We start from the raw sequence: 13,028 nt of genomic DNA, 5'->3' as shown, positions 1-13,028 counted from the left end.
CCTTATGTCCCTATAGTAATTTTATTTGAGTAGTATTATGTCTCATCTTGTTGTATTTTTTTTTTTTTCTGTTTTCTATTTAGCTGGTGCTCAAATGTAAGCAGATTCTGTTAACCTTAATTCCTCTTGGTTTCCTTCTGGGTAGCCAGGGATTTATCAGGTCAAATGGGAGTTATAGTCAGTAATAATATTCTGCATTTTCTTGTTCTTATAGCCCCAGGAATTACACACTAAAAAGGTGAACAAAGGGCCAAAGAAGGAGTACTTTGATGACCAAAAAAAATACCCACATCTGTTACATGAGAAATTTTTAGCATGTATTTTTTAACCATAGTAGATAAAGAAAGAATTTTATTAAGTAAGAACTGAGATTGCACTCAAAATAAACCGTTCAAAGTTTATAATTGGTTGTCAGTCATGTCGGGCATTGTACTAGAACTCCAAATATGTCCACTGACTTATTTTTTATTTGTATAATGATGGCAAGGAGCTGCTCTAAACAGTAAATTCTGAAGTCATTATTGCAATTTGTGTAATAAGCAGTCATCTTTTCTTCTGACTCGTGACTTGCAACTTCAGCAAAGGCATGCTATAATCTTTTTGATTTGGTTATCCTGTTGTGTCTTATTGCTGCATAATAAAATAGGAGGTAACAACTGAACAATCTGATGAGCTAATTAGAGTTCTGAGGAGCTTGAGTAGTATTTAAATCCTTTCTTTCATTGGAATCACACTTGACTGTGGGTCCAAAGATTGAGGATTCACATCTTACAAACTTCCATGAATTCCTATTGTGTTTACTGTTCCTGCAACAAAGCTTAACCTACTTTGTATCACTTAAGAATGCTTTTGCTTTGCATGCAAGCGTTTATAAATTTTCAAAATAAAAATAGAAAATCAATTCAAGTATAGTAATGCCAATATTCCCTCTGGCTAAAATAAGGATATTATGATAAACATTACTCAACAGAAATAAACATCAGTGTTAGAACCATGAGATCATGAGATTTGAGAACATGCAATATTTAACTTTCTGTGCCTGGCTTATTTAACTCAATATAATATCCTCCATTTCTGCCATGTTGTTGCAAACAACAGGATTTCATTTTTTTATGGCTAAATAATATTTCAGGTATATTCCCATTAAACCTATTTTCTTTCTTCATTTATTCATTGATGAACAAAGGTTTATTTGGTATCTGGTATTTGGCATTTGGTATCTGATGCAATAAACACAGGAGTGCAGATATATGTTTGATATGCTGTTTTTCTTTCTTTTGAATATATACCCAGCAATGGGATTGCTGGATCATATGGTAGTTCTATTTTTAGTTTTCTGAGCAACCTCCATACTGTTTTCTATAGTGGTTGTAATAACTTACATTCCTACCAACTGTGTACAAGGAAAGAATTTGGTATCTTGATTCGGGCATTTCTTACTGTAATTCTAGTTTCCTATGTCTGGCTTATTTGAAAGCTTCAGCTTTCATTCATGTACATAAAGTTATGATTTACAACAATTGGATGTTTATATTGAATTCCTTTGTAAATATGAATACCACTGCATGATTATATTTTATTAAAATTTCAAGATAAAATAAAATTTTAAGAATCATTATTTCATTATTTCAAAGCTCTTATTTAAAAACTGCAGAATTTTTAAGTGCTATCATAAATGTCAAAAGGCTAAGAAATAAATATTTGACTCTCTTTTACGCAAGTTATAATTTAGTAAGTAATGGATTATATACAGAAAGCCACACAAATAAAACTAGAATTAAAGGCATATACATAATAATAATTTTTTTAATGACTTAAAGATAATAAAGAATTGGTCAGCCAGGCGTGGTGGCTCACACCTGTAATCCCAGCACTTTGGGAGGTTGAGGCAGGAGAATCACTTGAACCCAGGAGGCGGAGTTTGCAGTGAGCTGAGATAATGCCACTGCACTCTAGCCTGGGCAACAGAGCAAGACACTGTCTCAAAAACACGCAAACAAACAACAACAACAACAAAATAATTGGTCAAGGCAGGTGACTCCTTGAAGTAGTGAATCTCAGTACCGTTTTTAACTGGAGACTTACTGCTCACTGTAGAGTTCTATTCACACAAACAGAAAAACTTAGAAAAGTGTCTGACTCTTAGACTTTTAGTCTCTGGCCTTAAGAAATCACCTCACTTTTTAAATATGGCATAAAGTGCATTTCAAAAAGAAAGTTGATGAACTTTGTTGGTTTAGCATCTCTTACTGGGCAAAGGACTAAACACTTTGAAGTATCTATATTAGTATGGGGATTAGATGAATTGTTCTTTTATTAGTTTTGCTCCATTTTATTAAAAGGTTGCACAGGGTAGTATTGAGCAGCACTTTGCAGTTTATAATGAAGCTTGAAAGTAAGCTACCTGAATCCTAGGTCTTGCTCTCCTCTTTTAAACTCATTCAGAATAAAAGCCATAAAAGCAAGTATGGTCATTTGATGTTCATTATCCTACCAATGATTCTGACATAAATAACATATTACATGCCATAATGAATCTAACTTACTGTTGTCCAATCATTTACCTTTGATTTGAGTATGAATCTTGAACTTGGAGGATTAACTTCTTGAATAGTGAGTACCACTGAGGTCACAACACAAATGTGGATTAGGTGTCTGCCTTAGCCAGGCACAGGGAGACAGATGTCGATGTACTCACTCATATGTGGGAGCTAAAAACATTGATCTCATGGAGACAGAGAATAGAATGGTCCATACCAGAGGTTGGGAACAGTGCGTGGGTGGAAAGGGGGATATAAAGAAGATAATTAGTGGATAAAAACGTACAGTTAGATAGAACAAATAAGGCCTAGTAGCAGAATAGGGTGACTATAGTTAACGACATTATATAGTATATATTAAAGTAGTCAGAAGAGAGAAATCGAAATGTTACTGACACATAGAAATGATAAATACACCAGGTGATGGATACTCCAAATACCATGACTTTATCATTACACACTCTATGAATGTAACAAATACTATGCTTATACCCTATATATTTGCACAATATTTTAATTCAATAAAAATAATAAATTTTTATTCTTAGTTAAAAACATACACCTCTCAAGCCTATTATCCCAGCACTTTGGGAGGCCGAGGCGGGCAGATCACGAGGTCAGGAGATCCAGACCATACTGGCTAACACGGTGAAACTCCGTCTTTACTAAAAATACAAAAATTTAGCCGGGCCTGGTGGTGGGCACCTGTAGTCCTGGCTACTCAGGAGGCTGAGGCAGGAGAATGCCGTGAACCCGGGAGGCGGAGCTTGCAGTGAGTCGAGATCGCGCCGCTTCATTCCAGCCTGGGCAACAGCGTGAGACTCCACCTCAAAAAACAACAACAACAACAACAACAAAAAACCACCTACTTTTTTCCAAATTCTGTCATAGATTACTGAAAGTAAAAAAGATAAAAAGACAAATGAGACTTCTGGCCCTATAAGCAATTAAGAGTTTACTATACATCCTTAAATTCAATCACTTCCATGGCCAGTGAAGAATGAGTGGTCTTCATCATTATAGACAATGGACATGATAATAAAATAAATCCTACAAAGAGGAGACTTTTTCATGATACTGTGTTTATTTTCAATTTTAAATAACGGAGCAGCAATTACAGTTGGAGTTCTCCATAAATATTTAAAATACCAAACACCAAACAGACAGTTATCAGAAATATGTGACCCATTTACACAAAAGAGTTTGGGCTTCAGATTATAGTAACTTCTAGTTTGAGGGGATCTTGAAAATTGTGCATGCTCAGTCTACTCCTAGCATAAGCATAGGCCAGTAGAAAAAGAGTTGAGTCTTTGGAGCCAAACTGTCGAGGCTAAAATCCCTGTTCAAACTCAGTCTCTGACCTTAGGAAAACACCTCACTTCTATTTTCATATTTATAAAAGGAAGGAAGTTCTTGGATCATAAATTCATTTACTGCTCAATTTAATACACGCAAGGATTTTGGCTCACACATAATAAAACACTCAACCAAACTTAGATATTATAAAAATTTTAAGAATTATTGCTCTTCTTGCCAGAAATGGTTAACATTTTCTGAGAGGGACCGTATAGGTAATCAATGTTTTAAGTTTCACAGACCATATGATGTCTTTCCGAACTATTCAAATCTACCCTTGCAGTGTGAAAGGAGACATAGAAAATATGTAAATGAAAGATGACTTTTACAATAAAACTTTATATATGGACACCACCATTTGAATTTCATGTAATTTATGTTCCACAAAATGTTCTTTAATTGGTATGTCTCAGTCATTTTGAAATGTAGAAACCGTACATAGATTTGGGGCCGTACAAAAGCCACCTGGATTTGCACCATTGACAGTAGTTTGAGGGCCCTGTTTATGTTGTGATGCCCCTTTTGCTCCATAGGTTTGCTTGCCTGGTCCCAAAAATGGAAATTGTTAGACTACCTTACCTGATACAGAGGTGTTGCAATGTAATAGTAAAGAAAATATGCTAAAACAAAGTCAGAAAATTGATCAACTGTAAACAAAGGAAGATGTATTTTTAAAGCTGAATAATTGAACCAGCACAACTTACCTAAGAATATAAGTTTATTTTTTCTCCTTTTCAACAATAATCACATTTGTAATTAGCAGTAGACGGTCTCTGTCTTTCCTGTAGTACTGTTAACTCCATAAATACAGAAATTCTCTGTATTCTGTTTAGTCTGATCTCCAGTATTTACTAGAGTGCTTCGTACATATTAGGTCGTTAATAATTTAACTGGATAAATGAATTAGTGAATAGATAGAAATAAGAAAATAAATATTTTACATTTGAATCCTCTTAATTCCATTTGGTAAACTCAAGATTTAAATAAGTGGAAGAAAACTGGGGTTACAAACTAGTGGATACTTGCTGAAGTAATTACAATTTTTTCCTTCTAGATCATGTGTTGATATGTCTGTTGCCCATGAACTTGATTATGTGACTCTCTTGTAACTTCCTGGAAACCCACAAACCAACTTCATCACTTTCTCACTTTCCATTCTCAGAAACTTCTAATCATTATTTTTTCTCTTTTTTTGATCTAAGTTTGTTGTTGAATACAAGCAAATACTCTTGAATAATGACTATATTCAATCTATCTTTTAAAATGAAAATGAGTTTCAATGAAATTTAACAGCTTATAAATTTAAGACATTCAATAGGCAAAATAGAGTTCTTTTTTAAGGATAAGAAAAATTTATTAAGCTATATTGCTAACATTTAAAGAGCTTTCCTCCTCTTTTCCTTCCTACTTCTATTTTCCAATTGTCTAACTGATATCTTGATTTATTTGTTCTGCATTTTTTCAACAACTGTTTCTCTAAAGATTAAGTTTATATATTTTCTTCTTCCAACATGTTCCAATTTCTCTCTTCTAATAGATCCTCTTTATTGCTAACCTGTCTTAGATACTGTTGACAGATTCTCACTCTTATTAAACCACTCATGCTCCTGCAGCCTCAGGTAGGAACCATAGCAATGGTCTGTTCCTAAAGATAGAAAATGAGATTCCAAACTTTTTCTTGAATGTGACAAAGAGAGAAAAGTTTCTTTTCATTTGCAGTCCTCAGAATCATCTGGCATTTCCCCATAGATTTACAGCAGGAAAGTGATTTGGAACTTCCACCAGTGTATTCCCTAGAGCTCTTTGTATGAACAGTAAAGAGCTTTGAGGGTGTGAGATCATTTCCCACATCTTTCTAACTTCCCTACCTTTTCCCACTAGATTCATCATTCATATCTAAGAAGGGGGGAAGATTCTCATTTTCCATGCTTTTACTCTACCACAGTGTCCTCAAGGGAGTAATTTATGGGAATATGGGCTCCAGAGTGCCTTTAAATTTTCTAGCAAGTGCAATCAGCACACCCAGTGGAAGGCATACTGTATTCCACTATATCAGAAGTTAGGTAATTGGCATTGTGCCATTTACTTAACATGCTAGGCAGAACTAAGTAATTTATTTGATATCATTTGGTATTCTTAGGTAATGTGCTTCTACAATTTGCCTTCATTTGAAGGACACTATTATATTTAAGTCTTGGATCTCATACCTTTGAACATCATGAACTTTGAATAAATTTTTTACTTAATCCAGATACCTATATCTAGACTTAATGGTTTAAAGACAGTATTATGCCTATTAGCATTGCATCACTACAAAGTCACAATTGATATTTTTATATTATCCAATTTTTAAATCAGTGTCATAGATCAAGGGTTGCACTACGATAAATTTATGACTACAAAACATCAGCAAAACAAAAATATAATTAATATGATCAACAAAGTTTTTGTAACGTAGAATTGCAAGGAACAAAATAGACATAATTTACACTTTATACAGCACAACAAAAAGAGAGGAAATGATCATTAATTTTTATTAAAAAAGACTATTGTCCAAGAAACCTTATAAATAATATATACTTCAATTTTTACAATAAATCACTATCAGCACATTCAAATAAATTATTTCATTAATCACTCAAAATTATAATATGTCAGTTGTATAGTCTGGTTAAAACTCGCTCAATTTATGCCAAATTTGTTTGTATTAAATTTACATTATAAGTGACACAAACTCATTTTAATGCTCTGTTATTTAAGGTCAGTTGCCTGTCTTTATAATATTTACACATGGGGTCATAGAATGTTTCTAATCTCCAATCTGCCACTGTGGTTTTGTTTCTTTTCTATTGACATATTTTCTTAATTCTGACCAATATTTCTCTCTCTCTCTGACACACACACATACATATTCACACACAGCCGTTTGCACATCCACACAATTTACTGCTACCGTCTCTTTGCCATTTGTTTCTAATTTCCATATTTTATAATTTATTTGACATTACAAAGGCCATATTGTTGGAAGGCCATAGAAACAAACAAACAAAAAAATTTGTTATTGCATTGTATTTTGAATTACTTTAATGGATTCGATGCAAAAATTGCCTTATAACTGTTAGACCTAATTTTACTCTGTTATAAATGTAGCTGTACATTTATAAAAATCTGAGGTGATCAGTGGAATGAAGTTAGGCTAAACTGTGTGAAAGAGGAAAGGCATAATCTATCTTTTATGTTCCCCAGACAAGTGGCAAAGAATGAAAAACAAAAATGTTTTTGACTATATTCATTATTCAACACTCTTGAACAAATCTATGCTATATGTTGTGAAACGTAGTTCTCAATTCTTTTATAGTCATGCTAGTATATAGCTGATCTCCAATTTTATTATCAAAATATTCACTTAAAAAACAACTCATTACATTTTATTGTTGCTAACGTACTTAGTTGCTATACATTACCTCACATTTTTCACAAGTCGTTTTAATTATTCAGAAAAGTATGAAAAGGTTTTTTTTTTTGTCTTTTTAACAGAAAACAACTGCAAACAATATATAGAAATTCCCATTGAAACATCTGAGAGGTGACAGCGTGCTGGCAGCCCTCGTTCACTCTCGATGCCTCCTCAGCCTTGAAGCCCACTGGGGCCACACTTGAGGAACCCTTCAGCCTGCAGCTGCACTGTGGGAGCCCCTCTCTGGGCTGGACGAGGCTGGAGCCGGCTCCCTCTGTTTGCGGGGAGGTATGGAGGGAGAGGCACAGGTGGAAACTGGGACTGCCCAGGGCACTTGTGGGCCAGCACCAGTCCCAGGTGGGTGTGGGCTTGGCCAGGCGGGGCAGGGAGGGGCTTAGAACCCCTGCCAGCAGCTGCAGGGAATGTGCGGGGTTCCCCAGCAGTGCCGGCCAGTCAGTGCTGCACTCCAATTCTCTCCGGGCCTCCGCTGCCAGCAGGTGGGGCAGGTCTTGGGACCTGCAAGCTGCCATGCTCAAGCCTCCCCTGCCCAACCACCTGCCATGGGGTCCTGTGTGGCCCGAGCTTCCCCGATGAGAGCCGAGTGCAGTGGCGCCCAGTCCCATTGACTGCTCAAGGACTGAGGAGTGGGGTGCTGCAGCTCGGGACTGGTGGGCAGCTCAGCCTCCAGCGCCAGTGCGGGATCCACTAGGTGAAGCCAGCTGGGCTCCTGAGTCTAGTGGGGACTTGGAGAATCTTTAAGTCTAGCTAAGGGATTGTAAATGCACCAATCAGCACTCTGTGTCTAACTCAGGACTTGTAAATACACCAATCAGTATTCTATATCTAGCTAACCTAGTGGGAACTTGGAGAACGTTTCTGTCTAGCATTGTGTCTAGCTAAAGGATTGTAAATGCACCAATCAACATTCTGTGAAAAAACATATCTAGCAACTTGGTACAGCCATGTTTTGGCCATGTGAGTAGAAATGAAACTGCCAATTTGCAGATTACCCAGGGCTTCAGAATTCCTCTTTCCTGATAGCAGAGATATGATGAGATTGGGAGGAACTGCTTTGGACACAGAAGTGTGAAGACTGTGCTAAGGAGTCATGGCACCCCTAATACTTCGTTTCCACTTACTTCTCTAAGAAGAGCTGTTTCTGCTCAGGGATTGTAAATGCACCAATCAGCACTCTGTCAAAATGGACCAATCAGTTCTCTGTAAAACGGACCAACCTGCTCTCTGTAAAATAGAACAATCAACTCTCTGTAAAATGGACCAATCATCAGGATGCGGGTGGCGTCAGATAAGGGAATAAAAGCAGGCTGCCCGGGCCAGTCAGCGGCAACCTGCTCTGGTAGTTTTCCAAAGTGTGGAAGGTTCATTCTTTTGTTCTGTGTAATATATCTTGCTACTGCTGACTGTGGGTCCATGCTGCCTTTAAGAGCTGTAACATTCACCATAAAGGTCCGCAGCTTCACTACTGTCAGTGACACCGCGAAGCAACCAGAAGGAAGAAGCTCCAGACACATCTGAACATCTGAAGGAACAAACTGCTGACACACAAAGATGCTGACACATCTTTAATAACTGTAACAATCACTGTTAGGGTTCATGGTTTCATTCTTGAAGTCAGCAAGACCAAGAACCCACCAATTCCGGAAACCCATCTATTTTGTTTCTAGATCATGGGTAGAGATGTATAGCTACAAATTTTAATACATAATTTTATGTCCTATATACCTCTCTACTTTCAGGTTACAAAATTTAATTTGAGCAAAACAAGTATGGGAGGTAGTTTGCTAGGAGAAGGCAGGAGTCTTTCACAGAGTTCTCAAAGTATAGCCAGGATTAAGGCTGAGAGTCTTCTGAAACAGGGAATTAGAAGCCTGACAGGCAACCAGGAAGTGTTACTAATTTCCCTCATTATCTCTGCTTCTCTTGTCCTGTCTTTACTCTCTTCTGCAAACTCTCTTCCTGTGCTTTGTTCACAAGGGCGCTGGCTCATTTGTGCTCACTAGCTCTCTGTCTTCCCTGTCTCTTTGACTCTTTTTTCACCACTGTTTATTCTAAATACAAGTATTGTGTGATGATTATTTCAACCTACATTAGGTTACTCTGCCTGGCGCAGTCAGTTTGGATAGAGGAAGTGAGCAGAATTATATTTTTCCTGATGGTTGTGAGGGGCTGTTACTATGAATGGGAGGATGATGGTACAAATAGAAAGGTCAGAGCAGGGCGAGGTGGCTCAAGCCTCTAATCCCAGCATTTTGGGAGGGCAAGGTGGGCGGATCACGAAGTCAAGGTATAGAGACCATCCTGGCTAACACTGTGAAACCCCGTCCCTACTAAAAATACAAAAATTAGCCGGGAATGGTGGCGGGCGCCTGTAGTCCCAGCTACTCGGGAGGCTGCGGCAGGAGGATGGCGTGAACCTGGGAGGAGGAGCTTTCAGTCAGCCGAGATTGCACCACTGCACTCCAGCCTAGGCAACAGAGTGAGACTCCTTCTCAAAAACAAATAAATAAATAAAGTCATTATAAGTTCTGCAACCAGTTTAAAATATACCCACTATATACGATGTGTTTCATGTCACATGAAGTTCTTATAACCAGAATTTACATATCCAAGCTGCCCTTGAGTGAAGCATTTGAATAATCAGCGGCAATAATCAGTCTACAGGATATTTTTCCTTTAAGTAAAGAAGACAATAATGGATACAAAGCTATTCAACGTCCACCATTTGCTTTATTCTAAGTTGTTTATAGTGAGACTATATCCCCACTAACATCATTACTGATGAAGAAGATTGAGAAAGAAAAAAATTATTAAGAGCATTCATAAATGGAAAATCATTACATAAATTTAGTTATAAAAATCAGTGATTTGAGAAGGGACAGTATATATAGCAGTGTCAAATATTTAAGAGTTAAGGATAAAACATGAAAATGACTATGACCTTTGGCAACACATTTCACATGTCCTATATAGAAAATTGTGAGCCTTAACAAAAATGTTTTGAGATTTTTTGTTAACTACAAATGTTAAATTGGGTTTCCTATTTCTCAACCAGAACCGAAAATACTGGTCGAGAAATAGGAAACCCATTGTAACATTTGTAGTGAGTGGGAAATGAGAAGTTTTCAGATAAACAATTATGGCAGGGAAAGCAAATGTCAACAAATAGCCATTACCACCTTGTTCCATTTAGTTATAGATCCCTCTGAAATTTAGCCGGCCATATGGTTGCTCAGCTGAAAAAACATATCTAGCAATTTGGTATAGCCATGTTTTGACCATGTGAGTAGAAATGAAACTGCCAATTTGCAGATTGCCCACGGCCTCAGAATTCCTCTTTCTTGATAGCAGAGATAGGATGAGATTGGGAGGAACTGCTTTGGACACAGAAGTGTGAAGACTGTGCTAAGGAGTCATGGCACCCCTAATACTTCGTTTCCACTTACTTCTCTAAGAAGAGCTGTTTCTTCTTAGAGAAATACACTTCAATTCTATTTATGCCCCTAAATGTTGACTTCTCTTGGTGATAGCAAATGATAATCTTTAACTTTACTAATACATTTAACAGGGAAACAGCCCATTAGCCTTTAAGACTGAAGAGTAAAGTGAAAATTTGGAAGATGTATTTTAGGTACTAGACTTACTAGACTTACTAGAAATGTAAGTCCTGGCAGCACAGTAGAAAAGAAAGATGGGCATGCTACTCTAAAGGCAAAAAAATAAATATATGTGAAAAGGAGAGATCAAGAGACAGAGATTTTTGAATTTCAGGTGGTAAGTAGAAAAAGTGAACAAAAAAAAAAAGCAGTGAGATTTCTTAGCTCCACCATTTTTGCCACAATATTAAGTTTCATCATCATTTCTGCAGGGAGAAATCCAGGTAGTATCTGTGGTTTTAAAATAGTTAAGGTGATTAGCAAATGATGTTAGTTATTTGACTTCTGACCATGATCTGTAAGCATAAATAGGGGTAAGAAAATGGTGTGAATAGGTCCAAGTGAGGATTTGAAAAGTGAGGGCTTAATAGAATTAACTGTATTCTGACATATATGTTATTTTCCCTTAAAATAGTTTCAATTCTCAAATAAAAGTATAGGAGTTATTTTATTGTAGCTTAAGCAAAACCACTGAATAGACATAAAAGTATCCAAGAATGAGAGATATACTGAAATACTCTGTAAATTAGATTGGTCAGTGTACAGAAAATAAACCGGAGAATATTAAAGCTGAACCATGTAATATTAATGAACCTGCAGCCTAAATCTATTATTTTAGAAAAAACTGAGAGCTAAAGGATTAGAATTTACATGATTAAAATAACACAAATAATTAGAATTAGATCCCATATTACAAGCTGTGATCGCTTAGTTTTCTAACTCATTATCTCTGCAGACATGAGCATAGGCTTACATATATCTGTACGTTGGGAGGTTGTACATACCTTTGTATGTTTGAGTGTCAAGAACTTATTTGAGACAATAAAGATAATCTATTTTATCTTATGATTCTTATTATATCATTGTTTTCTACACTATCTTTTTAAGAACTTTGCTATATTTTTCAAGCAATTCAGAAAATAACTTGGTATCTGTCAGAGACATTTTTTGATTTAACAAACAAAATCTTTAGTAAAGACATAGTTCTGAAAAGATGAAAATACTGCCCCATTGTTAAGTTATAGGTTGATGTCAGTTCCTAGATCAGATAATTGGTTTAATTCTGTTGTTAAAATTACACCTACTGGGCCAGGCACAGTGGCTCAGGCCTGTAACCCCAGCACTTGGGAGGCCGAGGCAGGGGGATCATGAGGTCAAGAGACTGAGACCATTCTGGCCAACATAGTGAAATCCCATCTCTACTAAAAATGCAAAAATTATCCAGGCGTAGTGGCGCACACCTGTAGTTCCAGCTACTTGGGAGCCTGAGGCAGGAGAATTGAATTGCTTTGAACCCGGGAGACGGAGGTTGCAGTGAGCCGAGATTGTGCCTCTGCAATCCAGCCTGGCGACAGAGTGAGAGCAAGACTCCAACTCAAAAAAAAAAAAACACTTGCTTTGGTTTCTAAGAATGTATGAATATGCAAGTACGCAATGCATCCAACTAAAGAGTGAATAGGAAGATTGTATAAAGCTTACAGAACTATTGTCATAAGACTTAATTATACTTCTACTTACTTAACTAATACATGTCTTTCCATATTATTTATATGAGCTATTGTTAACTCTGTAATAATTCTAAACTTGACCTACCTTTTTAAACACATGGTGAGACTAATGCTTTCTGCTTTCAGTTGAGGCAGCAGGATTTATATTAATGCAACCGGTAACTATTGAGCGATTTCTCCTTCCAACACAGAAATGTTGCATTGCTTGTTAATGTGTTTCTTTGCTCAGGGCTAACCATTTATAAAGGCACAATACTGTAGAAGATCCCAGAATATATTCTGCCTTTCCCTCCCCTTTACCCTTCCCTTTTTCTTTCCTACATTTTCCTTTGTCTTTCTGTCTCTCCCTCCTCCCATCTCTCTTTTGATCCCTCCTCTCCTTCCTTCCTTCCTTTCTTCCTTCATTTTTCCTTCCTTCCTTCCTTCCTTCATTTTCCCTCCCTTCCTTCCTTCCTTCCTTCCTTCCTTCCTTCCTTCCTTCCTTCCTTCCTTC

The sequence above is a fragment of the Colobus angolensis genome, unplaced genomic scaffold, assembly GCF_000951035.1.
Source record: "Colobus angolensis palliatus isolate OR3802 unplaced genomic scaffold, Cang.pa_1.0 Scaffold29, whole genome shotgun sequence".
Taxonomy (NCBI): Eukaryota; Metazoa; Chordata; class Mammalia; order Primates; family Cercopithecidae; genus Colobus; species Colobus angolensis.
This window is presented reverse-complemented; position numbering follows the sequence as displayed.